This window comes from Chiloscyllium punctatum, chromosome 26 (assembly GCF_047496795.1).
Source record: "Chiloscyllium punctatum isolate Juve2018m chromosome 26, sChiPun1.3, whole genome shotgun sequence".
In the NCBI taxonomy this organism is placed as follows: Eukaryota; Metazoa; Chordata; class Chondrichthyes; order Orectolobiformes; family Hemiscylliidae; genus Chiloscyllium; species Chiloscyllium punctatum.
In genome coordinates, this window is record NC_092764.1 from 63,797,172 (window position 1) to 63,809,250 (window position 12,079).

Genomic DNA, 12,079 nt, shown 5'->3' on the forward strand with positions numbered 1-12,079 from the left:
TGCTCTTAGCTCTCTCTTCAGGTCCTTCCGGGCTACCTTATAACTCTCAATCGCCCCAATTGAACCTTCACGCCTCATCTTTACATAGGCCGCCTTCTTCCCTTTAACAAGGGATTCCAATTCCTTATTAAACCATGGCTCCCTCACACGACCCTTTCCTCCCTGCCTGACAGGTACATACTTATCAAGGACACTCAATCGTTGCTCCTTGAACAAGTTCCACATATCAATTACACCCTTCCCTTGAAGCCTATTTTTCCAAGCCACACATCCTAAGTCATGCCTCACTGCATCATAATTTCCCTGCCCCCAGCTATAACTCTTGCCCTGCAGTGCACACTTATCCCTCTCCATCACTAAAGTAAAAGTCACCGAATTGTGGTCACTGTCCCCAAAGTGCTCACCTACCTCCAATTCTAACACCTGGCCTGGTTCGTCACCCAGAACCAAATCCAGTATGGCCTCACCTCTTGTTGGCCTATCTACATATTGTGTCAGGAAACCCTCCTGCACATATTGGACAAACACCGACCCATCTAACGAACTTGAGCTATAGCTTTCCCAATCAATATCAGGAAAGTTAAAGGCCCCCATAACAACCACCCTATTACTTTCACTCCTTTCCTGAATCATCCTCGCAATCCTTTCTTCTACGTTTCTAGGACTATTAGGAGGCCTGTAAAAGACTCCTAACAGGGTGACCTCACCTTTCCTATTTCTAACCTCAGCCCAAACTACCTCAGATGGCGAGTCTTCATCCATCGTCCTTTCCACCGCTGTAAAACTATCCTTGACAAGCAATGCCACACCTCCCCCTCTTTTACCCCCACTTCTGACCCTACTAAAACATTTAAACCCTGGAACCTGCAACAGCCAATCCTGTCCCTGCTCTACCCATGTTTCCGTAATAGCCACAACATCGAAGTCCCAGGTACCAACCCATGCTGCAAGTTCACCTACCTTATTTCGTATACTTCTTACATTGAAGTATACACACTTCAAGCCACTTTCCTGTTTACAGGCACCCTCCTTTAAGATTGATGCCATGTTCCTAACCTCCCTACACTCCAGGTCCTGCACCCTAAAGCTACAGTCTAGGTTCCCATGCCCCTGCAGAGTTAGTTTAAACCCCCCCCACCCAAGAGCACTAGCAAACCTCCCCCCAATGATACTGGTGCCCCTCAGGTTCAGGTGTAGACCATCCTGTTTATAGAGGTCCCACCTTCCCCACAAAGAACCCCAGTTATCCAAATACCGGAATCCCTCCCTCCTGCACCATCCCTGTAGCCACGCATTTAACTGTTCTCTCTCCCTATTCCTCGACTCTCTATCACGTGGCACAGGTAACAAACCAGAGACAACAACTCTGTTTGTTCTAACTCTGAGCTTCCAACCTAGCTCCCTGAAAGCCTGCCTAACATCCTCAGCCCTCCTCCTACCTATGTCGTTGGTGCCAACGTGGACCACGACTTCAGACTGCTCCCCCTTCCCCTTAAGGACCCGAAAAACACGATCAGAGACATCACGTACCCTTGCACCTGGGAGGCAACATACCAAACGTGAGTCTCTATCGCCCCCACAAACCGCCTATCTGTGCCCCGAACTATCGAGTCCCCAATTATTATTGCTCTGCTCTTCTCCACCCTTCCCTTCTGAGCAACGGGGACAGGCTCCGTGCCAGAGGCCTGATCCCCGTCACTTACCCCTGGTAAGTCGTCCCCCCCACAACTATCCAAAACGGTATACTTGTTCTTGAGGGGAACGGCCGCAGGGGTCCCTGCACTGGCTGCTTCCTCCCAGTCCCCCTCACTGTCACCCATCTGTCTGCAATCTTTGGAGTTACTACTTCCCTAAAGCTCTGATCTATGACCCTCTCTGCCTCCTGAATGATCCCAAGTTCATCCAACTCCAGCTCCAGTTCCCTAACACGGTCTTGGAGGAGCTGGAGATGGGTGCACTTCCTGCAAGTGTAATCAGCAGGGACGTCCATGGTATCCCTCACCTCATACATGTTGCAAGAGGAACATTGCACTGCCTTCACTGCCATCCCTCTAAAAGTAACCTTTTTTAAAAATAACACTGGGTCTAAAGAATAGAACAATCAAAATGCAGCACTCTCTCTGGGCGGAGCAGGTAACGGCTATCTGATGGTGTTTTTTTAAGTCACGGTATAGTCCAGTTATTGTTTTTTTAACGGCTAAAATTTAAAGTTTTTTTTTTAAGCGCCTAGCGGACCCGAAGCTGGTGTCGCGCTAGCTTACCTGGGAAGGTGTTTTTCTTATAAAAGCGCGCAGGCGAGGAACCCGAGGCAATACAGGGGTAGAGCCTCCCACCCACCCTCTTCCTCTAACCGAATAATATGACCCGTTGTGATAAGCAGGTAAGTGCTGCATTTTGCTTGGTTGTTTCTTTAGATCTAGTTTTTAAAGTTTACCTTTTAGAGGGATGGCAGCGAAGGCAGTGCAAAGTTCCTCTTGCAACATGTATGAGGTGAGGGAAGCCATTAGCGTCCCTCCTGATTACACTTGCAGGAAGTGCACCCATCTCCAGCTCCTCCAAGACCGTGTTAGGGAACTGGAGCTGGAGTTGGATGAACTTAGGATCATTCGGGAGGCAGAGGGGGGTCATAGATCAGAGCTTTAGGGAAGTAGTAACTCCAAAGATTGCAGACAGATGGGTGACAGTGAAGGGGAGTGGGAGGAAGCAGCCAGTGCAGGGACCCCCTGCGGTCATTCCCCTCAATAACAAGTATACCGTTTTGGATACTTGTGGGGGGGGGATGACTTACCAGGGGTAAGCAATGAGGTTCAGGCCTCTGGCACGGAGCCTGTCCCCGTTGCTCAGAAGGGAAGGGTGGTGAAAGGTAGAAAGATAGTTATTGGGGACTCAATAGTTCGGGGCACAGATAGGCGGTTTTGCGGGGACGACAGAGACTCACGATTGGTATGTTGCCTCCCAGGTGCAAGGGTACGTGATGTCTCTGATCGTGTTTTCCGGGTCCTTAAGGGGGAGGGGGAGCAGCCCCAGGTCGTGGTCCACGTTGGCACCAACGACATAGGTAGGCAGAGGAGTGAGGATGTTAGACAGGCTTTCAGGGAGCTAGGTTGGAAGCTCAGAGGTAGAACGAACAGAGTTGTTGTCTCTGGTTTGTTACCTGTGCCACGTGATAGAGAGTCGAGGAATAGGGAGAGAGAACAGTTAAATGCGTGGCTACAGGGATGGTGCAGGAGGGAGGGATTTCGGTATTTGGATAACTGGGGTTCTTTCTGGGGAAGGTGGGACCTCTATAAACAGGATGGTCTACACCTGAACCTGAGGGGCACCAGTATCCTTGGGGGGAGGTTTGCTAGTGCTCTTGGGAGGGGTTTAAACTAACTCTGCAGGGGCATGGGAACCTAGACTGTAGCTTTAGGGTACAGGACCTTGAGTGTAGGGAGGTTAGGAACATGGCATCGATCTCGAAGGACGGTGCCTGTAAACAGGAAGGTGGCTTGAAGTGTGTATACTTCAATGCCAGAAGTATAAGAAATAAGGTAGGTGAACTTGCAGCATGGGTTGGTACCTGGGACTTCGATGTTGTGGCCATTACAGAGACGTGGGTAGAACAGGGACAGGAATGGTTGTTGCAGGTTCCAGGGTTTAAATGTTTTAGTAGGGTCAGAGATGGGGGTAAAAGAGGGGGAGGTGTGGCATTGCTTGTCAAGGATAGTATTACAGCAATAGAAAGGGTGATGGAGGAAGACTTGCCATCTGAGGTAGTTTGGGCGGAGGTTAGAAATAGGAAAGGTGAGGTCACCCTGTTAGGAGTTTTCTACAGGCCTCCTAATAGTCTGAGAGAAGTAGAGGAAAGTATTGTGAGGATGATTCAGGAGAAGAGTGAAAGTAGCAGGGTGGTTGTTATGGGGGACTTTAACTTCCCATATATTGACTGGGAAAGCTATAGCTCGAGTTTGTTAGATGGGTCGGTGTTTGTCCAATGTGTGCAGGAGGGTTTCCTGACACAATATGTAGACAGGCCAACAAGAGCCAAGGCCATACTGGATTTGGTTCTAGGTAATGAACGAGGCCAGGTGTTAGACTTGGAGGTAGGTGAGCACTTTGGGGGCAGTGACCACAACTCGGTGACTTTTACTCTAGTGATGGAGAGGGATAAGTGTGCACTGCAGGGTAAGAGTTATAGCTGGGGGCAGGGAAATTATGATGCGGTGAGGCATGACTTAGGATGCGTGGCTTGGAAAACTAGGCTTCAAGGGAAGGACACAAATGATATGTGGAGATTGTTCAAGGAACAGCTAATGGGTGTCCTTGATAAGTATGTACCAGTCAGGCAGGGAGTAAAGGGTCTTGTGAGGGAGCCGTGGTTTAACAAGGAATTGGAATCCCTTGTTAAATGGAAGAGGGCGGCCTATGTAAAGATGAGGCGTGAAGATTCAGTTGGGGCGATTGAGAGTTATAAGGTAGCCAGGAAGAATCTAAAGAGAGAGCTAAGAGCAGCGAGAAGGGGACATGAAAAGTCCTTAGTTGGTAGGATTAGGGAAAACCCAAAGGCTTTCTATAGGTATGTCAGGAATAAAAGGATGACTAGGGTAGGAATAGGTCCAGAAAAGGATAGTAGTGGGAAGTTGCGTGTGGAGGCTGAAGAGATTGGGGAGACACTAAATCAATACATTTCGTCAGTATTCACTCAGGAGCAGGACATTGTTGCCGATGTGAATATTGAGTCACAATTAATTAGAATGGATGGCTTTGAGGTATGTAGGGAAGAGGTGTTGGAAATTCTGGAAAGGATGAAAATAGATAAGTCCCCTGGGCCTGATGACATTTATCCTAGGATCCTCTGGGAAGCAAGGGAGGAGATAGCGGAGCCATTGGCCTTGATTTTTATGTTGTCGTTGTCTACGGGAATAGTTCCAGAAGACTGGAGGATAGCGAATGTGGTCCCCTTGTTCAAGAAGGGGAGCAGGGATAGCCCGAGTAACTATAGGCCAGTGAGCCTCACTTCTGTTGTGGGCAAAGTCTTAGAGAGAATTGTAAGGGATAGGATTTATGAACATCTGGATAGGAATAATGTGATCAAGGATAGTCAGCATGGTTTTGTGAAGGGCAGGTCGTGCCTCACAAACCTTATTGAATTCTTTGAGAAGGTGACCAAGGAAGTGGACGAGGGTAAAGCAGTAGATGTGGTGTATATGGATTTTAGCAAGGCGTTCGATAAGGTACCCCATGGCAGGCTAATGCAAAAACTACGGAGGTATGGCATTGAGGGTGCATTAGAGGTTTGGATTAGGAATTGGCTGGCTGGAAGGAGACAGAGGGTAGTAGTTGATGGTGTAGGTTCATCTTGGAGAGCAGTTACTAGCGGTGTTCCACAAAGATCTGTTTTGGGACCATTGCTGTTTGTCATTTTTATAAATGACCTGGAGGAGGGGCTTGAAGGCTGGGTGAGCAAGTTTGCAGATGACACGAAAGTCGGTGGAATTGTGGACAGCGAAGAAGGATGTGGCAGGTTACAGCGAGATATAGATAAGTTGCATAGCTGGGCAGTAAGGTGGCAAATGGAATTCAATGTAGCTAAGTGTGAAGTCATTCACTTTGGTAGGAGTAACAAGAAGATGGATTACTGGGCTAATGGTAGACTACTTGGTAGTGTGGATGAGCAGAGGGATCTTGGTGTCCATGTACACAGATCTTTGAAAGTTGCCACCCAGGTAAATAGTGCTGTGAAGAAGGCATATGGTGTACTGGGCTTTATTGGTAGAGGAATTGAGTTCCGGAGTCCTGAGGTCATGTTGCAGTTGTATAAGACTCTGGTGCGGCCTCATCTGGAGTATTGTGTGCAGTTTTGGTCGCCATATTATAGGAAGGATGTGGAGGCATTGGAACGAGTGCAGAGGAGGTTTACCAGGATGTTGCCTGGTATGGTAGGAAGATCGTATGAGGAAAGGCTGAGGCACTTGGGGTTGTTTTCATTGGAGAAAAGAAGGTTTAGGGGAGATTTGATAGAGGTGTACAAGATGATTAGGGGTTTAGATAGGGTTGACCGTGAGAACCTTTTTCTGCGTATGAAGTCAGCTGTTACGAGGGGACACAGCTGTAAATTAAGGGGTGGTAGGTATAGGACAGATGTTGGGGGTAGATTTTTTATTCAGCGGGTTGTGAGTTCATGGAATGCCCTGCCAGTAGCAGTGGTGGACTCTCCCTCTTTATGGTCATTTAAGCGGGCATTGGACAAGCTTTTGGGGGTTATTGGGCTAGTGTAGGTTAGGTAGGCTTCGGTCGGCGCAACATCGAGGGCCGAAGGGCCTGTACTGCGCTGTATTTTTCTATGTTTCTATGTTTCTATGTTTACCTCCTTCCCACAACAGGTCTTATTATTAGGTTAGAGGAGGAGGGCGGGTGGGAGGCACTACCTCTGTAGTGCCTCAGATTCTTCTCCTGCGTGCTTTTATAGGGAAAAAACCTACCCAGGTAAGCTTACGCTGTACCTACTTCCGGGTCTTGGCTGCCTCTCTGGTCTTCGTCACTTCCCCCGCTTCTCCCGCTCTTTCTGTGAAGAGAGAAAAAAACACCGCTGCCCGCTACCGGTAAGTAATTTTAAAACAAACTGTCTTACCTTAGCTGCTGCTCGCATTGTTGGAAAGCAAATCATAGCAGGACTTATACACTTAATGGTAAGGTCCTAGTGAGTGTTGCTGAACAAAGAGACCTTAGAGTGCAGGTCCTTGAAAGTAGAGTTGCAGGTAGATAGGATAGTGAAGAATGCATTTGGTATACTTTCCTTTATTGGTCAGAGTATTGAGTATAGGAGTTGGGAGGTCATGTTGCGGCTGTACAGGACATTGGTTAGGCCACTTTTGGAATATTGTGTGCAATTCTGGTCTTCTTCCAATTGGAAGAATGTTGTGAAACTTGAAAGAGTTCAGAAAAGATTTACAAGGACATTGCCAGGGTTGGAGGGTTTGAGATATAGAGAGAGGCTGAACAGGCTGGGGCTGTTTTCCCTGGAGTGTTGGAGGCTGAGGGATGACCCTATAGAGGTTTATAAAATCATGGGGGATATGGATAGGATAAATAAACAAAGACTTTTCCCTGGGTGGGGGAGTCCAGCATAGATTTAGGGTGAGAGGAGAAAGATATGAAAGAGACCTAAGGGGCAACTTTTTCACTCAGAGGGTGGTGCATGTATGATTTGAATTGCCAGAGGAAGTGGTGGTGTCTGGTAAAATTACAGCATTTAAAAGGCATCTGGATGGGTATATATGAAAAGGAAGGGTTTAGAGGGATATGAGCTGGGTACTGGCAGGTTGGACTAGATTATGTTGGGATATCTAGTTGGCTTGGATGAGCTGTTCTGAAGAGTCTGTTTCGGAGCTGTACATCTACATGACTCTGTGACTCTCAGTGATTCACTTCTGTCCAGTTGAGTTTGACTTTCTCCAACTACGTTCTTCACAATAAAGCTGGAACATTTCCTTTGACAATGTGTAAGGGCAAAATGTCAGCCTGACCCTATAAGGGAACATTCACATTGATACAATCAACTGCACCCATGAAATGTTTCTTTTTTTGCTGCAGTTTGAATGTTTAGTTTCTATATCCCAGCGAGGTGCTGCTGTCTGACCTGTTTTACCACATCAATGGCAAATGTAGGAGTGGGTAATCGAAAAGGAAAAAGATATTCATGGTTTAAAATTGTTGACCTTGGGATTGAGTCCTGAAGGTGGTAATGTTTTGAGTCTGTTTTGGTGATTGTCTCTCAGCCACCATTTTGTGAACTTTCTCAACCGCCATTTAACAAGCTCTCATATTTCAGCTTGAGTGGCAATGATCTCGTGGTATTATTGCTGGGTTATTAATCCAGCATTGCAAGTAAAATTTTGGGGGCCAGGATTCAAATCCTGCCACAGCAAGTTAGTGGAATTTAAATTTGATTAAGAGTCAATGACTGTGCAATCATTGTAGATATTTGAGATAAACCCATCTGGTTCACTAACGTGCTTTAGGGAAGGAAACTGTTATCCTCACCTGGTCTAGCCTACATGTGACTCCAGACCCACAACAATGTGGTTAACTCTTAACTATCCTCTGGGCAATTAGGGATGGGCAATAAATGCAGGCCTAGCCAGTGACATATTCATTCTGTGAATGGATGTTCAAAAAGGCTTAGCTGTTGAGGTTTCTTATCTGCTGGTTCCATAGAAACTGCTATTTCCAGTGCTTTCTTTAAATCTCAGTTCCTTTCTGTCAGTAATGACTTCTGGATTGTATCAAATCTTAAACTACACACCAGTCTGTCTCTGATTCCATCATTTAAGTTGTCTCCTAATTCACAACATTCTGCTAATGGCTTTGAAGTTGCTACAAACTGGGAGACAGATTCGCCATCTTGCTGGTTATCATTATGGAATCTGAACCTTTGAGCAATTCCCAATGATTTCAGTGAAATTGGTTCTGGAGGATTCCTATTATTTCTTTATAAGTTTTGGAACCCAGCTTCTCTGGCTGTGGCAGGACTATATTAACTGGAGTTCAGAACAATGAGGGGGAATCTCTTTGAAACCTTTAAGTTTCTAACAGGTGTTGATGGGGGTGTTTCAGGAAAGATGTTCCTCACAACCAGGGCATCCACGACCAGCCGTCACTATCGAAGGAAACAGGTTAGGCCTCTTAGGGCAGAGATGAGAAGAATTTCTTCACCCATAGAGTGGGAGGCCTATGGCATTCTCTGCCACAAGAAAGCATTGAGACCAACACATTGATAACTTTCAAGAAAGAGGGAGACATTGTTCTTCAGTACAGGGAGAGAAAGGCATCAGGGAACTGCGTTGGATGATCAGCCTTAATCATGCAGGCTCAAGGGGCCCAATGTTTCTGTGTCTCCTTAACTTACAAAGGTTAGCGATGGGAGGTGGGAGTGAGGAGGTGAGGCCACAAACAGGTCAGCCATTTTGTTTTCAAATGGTAGAGTAGGCAACAGGGGCCGAATGACCTCCCCCTGTCCCTAATTCGTATGTTCATGTGCCTTCACAACCTTCAGTACGGCCAACAGACCAGTTAATGTTGCAGCAGATTGATGAAAAGATTTGCTTCAAATTTATTTTTAGCAAAGGCGTTGGATTAAAGCTTTCAATAATTTATTCCACACACTTTCATTTCAATCCATTTGTGTTTAAATGCAGAATGATGGATTTGGTGATATTTGGCTTACTCGATGGGCTGAATGGCCTACTCCTGTTCCTATTTCCTGTGTTTCTAGGTCAAAAACAGCAGTTTTCAAAAGAGCAAGCTGATTTTAATTCTGTGTCATTGTCTGAGTTTAATATGAGTTGTAACCTTGTCCACAGCCTCCATGTGGGAGCCTGGCAGCCTGGGATTAGGCATTGCAAGAAAACCAAATCTTAGAATGACCCTTTGGGAGTTAACATTCACATGGCACTGTCCTTGATGTGTCTCCTGTCACATACAAACAGTGACTGAATTTTAAAGAGTTTCTGATCTTTCACAGTAATGTTTGAATCTCAGACTTGAGGAAATTCATTCTCTTCCATTTGAAATCATTGCAGTAGAAATGACTCGTGAATTAAGGAAATCCTGGTGGGAAGGAGTTACCTGATTTATTTACGGTTTTAGATGGAGAATATTTATTAGCAGCGGTTGATTTTTTAAACATCACTGATCACAAGGCCCCACTGGAAATTAATTCAGTTTCAAATTCTGGAAGAACTACAATGTGAAAATTTGTCCTCAAGCCCCTGGATCATCCCACCACGTCAAGAAGAATGAGGATTAGTGGAGCCGGGGGATTGGAGGCAGGAAAGAACAGAAGATCAAAGTCATGGAGTCAGGGAAGGGTCAAAATGGAGTGAGGAAAGAGCAACCCGGAGGAGTGTGGAAAGGAAAGCCAAGAGGAGACCTGATAAAGGAATTTAATACAATAAAGAGCTTTGATTGAGCAAAGAAATGAAGCCTGTTTCCTATAGCCGAAGGGTGGCTCACCAGGGAGCACAGATTTAGGAAAAAAAAGTCAGAGGTGACATGAGGAGAAATATTTTTATTTGATCTCCAGTTAGACTGTGAAATTCAGTGACTGACAGTGTAGTGGGTACATATTCAACACTAAATTTTAAAATGGCATTGAATAAATAATTGAAGGAGAAAAGATTGCCAGAAGCTGAGTCTGTGCTGTTTGACTCTATGAGGACAGAGCAAAGGAGGGCATGCTCTTTAAACCATCAGTGACAGATTTGTTGGATTGAACGGACTTATCCTGTGGGTTCATTCTGGATTCAGGAGTTTCAGTCTGAGTTTTCCTCTCCAGTTGCAGTTCTCTGTCGCTGGTTCCTTATCACCTTGTATCTTGTTAGCAAGTAAAGCTATTGTGAATGCAATGGGAGTGTCAGCAGGCGTGTTTTCTTCCAGATGGATGCATGATGGGGCAAGGTTCAAGTACATTGTTTCGCTGAATGAACAGTTCTTTGAAGATTGTCAGAAATACTTAGAGTCATAGAGTCATTGGGATCTACAGCACAGAAACAGACCCTTCAGTCCAAATCGACCATGTCTACCAGATATCCCAACACAATCTAGTCCCACCTACCAGCACCTGGTCCATATCCCTCCAAACCCTTCTTATTCATATACCCATCCAAATGCCTTTTAAATGTTGAAATCATACAAGCCTCTATCACTTCCTCTGGCAGCTCATTCCAAACACGGATCACCCTTTGTGTGAAAACGTTGCCCCTGAGGTCTCTTTTATATTTCTCCCCCTCTCAGCCTAAACCTATGCCCTCTCATTCTGGACTCCCCTACCCAGGGAAAAAACCTGGTTTATTTATCCTAGCCATGCCCCTTATAATTTTATAAACCTCAATAAGATCACCCCTCAGCCTCCAACGCTCCAGGGAAAACAGCCCCAGCCTATTCAGCCTCTCCTTATAGCTCAAATCTTCAAATCCTGGCAACCTCCTTCTAAATCTTTTCTGAATACTTCCAAGTTTCACAACATCCTTCCAATAGGAAGGAGACCAGAATTGCATGCAATATTCCAAAAGTGGCCTAACTAATGTTCTGTACAGCCGCAACATGACCTCCCAACTCCTGTACTCAGTAATCTGACCAACAAAGGAAACCATACCAAACCCCTTCTTCATTATCCTATCTAGCTGTGACTCAAGTTTCAAGGAGCTATGAACATGCACTCCAAGGTGTCTTAGTTCAGCAACACTCCCTCGGACTTTACCATTAATTGGATAAGGAGAAAGTGAGGACTGCAGGTACTGGAGATCAGAGTTGAGAGTGTGTTGTTGGAAAAGCACAGCAGGATAGGCAGCATCTGAGGAGCAGGAAAATTGACGTTTCAGGCCAAAGGTGAATGAGGCTTGTGGGCTGGGGCTGAGAGATAAATGGGAGGGGGTGGGGTTAGGGGAAGGTCGCTGAAAGCGATAGGTGGATAAAGGTGAGGGAGAAGGTGATAGGTCGGGGGGGGACTGATCGACAGGTTGAGAGGGGAGTGCCGAGTTGGAGGTTTGGGACTGGGATAATGTGGGTGGAGGGGAAATGAGAAAGCTGTTCAATCCACAGTTATCCCATGTGGTTGCAGGGTCCCAAGGAGGAATATGAGGTGGTCCTCTGGAACGATCGCTCCCAACGTACAAGGACAGAACCCCCCAGTCCTCACCTTCTACCCCACCAACTTCCATGTACATCGCATCATCCTCTGCCAATTCCGCCACCTCCAAAGATGTATTTCCCTCCCTACCCCTATCAGCATTCTAGAAACAACATTCCCTCCACGACTCCCTCATCAGGTCCACACTCGCCCCCCACCAGCCCACACCCTCGTCCTGGCACCTTTCCCTGCCACCACAGGAGGTGCAAAACCTGCACCCACACCACTCCCCTCACCTCTGTCCAAAGCCCCAAAGGATCCTTCCAAATCCATCAGAAATTTACCTGTTCCTCTCCCAATGTTAGCCCCGGCATCCATTGCAGCCAGTGTGGTCTCCTTTACATCGGGGAGACAGGACACGTTCTTGCAGATCATTTCAGAGAAGATCTCACAGACATCTGCACCCAC